Source organism: Citrus clementina, unplaced genomic scaffold, assembly GCF_000493195.1.
Source record: "Citrus clementina cultivar Clemenules unplaced genomic scaffold, Citrus_clementina_v1.0 scaffold_2, whole genome shotgun sequence".
Taxonomy (NCBI): Eukaryota; Viridiplantae; Streptophyta; class Magnoliopsida; order Sapindales; family Rutaceae; genus Citrus; species Citrus x clementina.
Window position 1 is genome coordinate 21,282,906 of NW_006262688.1, and position 1,385 is coordinate 21,284,290.

Sequence of the window (1,385 nt, forward strand, 5' to 3'; positions counted from 1 at the left end):
TCATTACCTATAATATTGTAAATCTTATGGAATTGACAAGGATAAAATTGTCAAAAAATATAGTTTGTCCTTTTCGCGCCAACAATTTCAATTTTTTTTTTAGTTGTGTCAGTTTACAAACTGTTGTTAAGGGCAATATTGTATTTGCATAGTCAACTAACGGTCAATGTAAAAATTAACTGACGGTAGGAGGTATTTTACAAATAAATAGATTCTCGTCATCTACTTGCAACAAGCCCAAACCTCAGAGGAGGTTTTTAAAAATTACCCTTTCCAAAATACCTTCATTCCGCAAATATGTTTCCGCTAGCTCCTTACAATCACAAAAGCTTCATTCTCTTCAATTCCACAACATCACACATTTTGCTCCTCCCCTAACCTTACGGAATCCCTTCTTTAACTTTTAAATAAATTTCTATATTTATTAATTATTTATGGGTAGGGCAGATCAATATTTTTATTTAAGGTCAATCCAAATTTAATTTTGTAGTCATCAACTCATTAAAGGAGTTTAATACCTCATTCTTGAAAGTTAAAGGTATCACTAATGTTATACTCATGTTTGCTTCTTTGAAAATTTTTGAATTGCTCACATTTTTTTGGTTAATTAATTGAATAGATGAATCTGTACTGGCAATATTTTTACTCTCTTTAATATTCGAGAGACACCTACTACACTCACATTTCGAGATTTTACTTTCTCTAATATTTGAATAATACTTACACCGCTCAGATTTTTAGATGCCTACTCCACTCACTTTTCTAATTGAGAAGACTATCTTCACTCAATTATTTCATAATTAAGGAAAAAAATTAAGCGCCCATAATTATTTTTATTGGAATTTAAATACTTGTTTTCATATATTCTCTCACTAGACCAAAGACTTAATCGTATATAATTCATTTCTTTAAAATATAAACTTGTCATTTTTACTTGTGATATCTTTAGTAATCTGTGAACATGAGGACAAATCTCCATTAAGTTGAGGTAGCTCAGGAAAATTCCTTGCTCACTCTCCTACTCTTTTTGCTTTCTCTTCTCTCCCTTTTTGTCATTTTTCTTTTATTAAATGCTTACATCTAGATTCTTGGATGATATTTTTCTGTTTATATATATATATATTTGTCACTCTTTACTTTTCTCCTCAATATATTTGGCATATTTCAATACATTTTGCTTTTAGCTTTATTTAATATCTTATATTTTCTAACCTCTTATAGTGTGTTTATTTGAAGGTTTAGGGAATGAAAATGAAATTCATGTTTACTTGACAAAATGTAATTTGAGAATAGGAATATAATGTGTGGATCCCGCACAATTTGAGAATAAAGAATGAGAATCTCCTTCCCATGAGGGGGTTGGGAATGGAGATTCTCATTCCCTG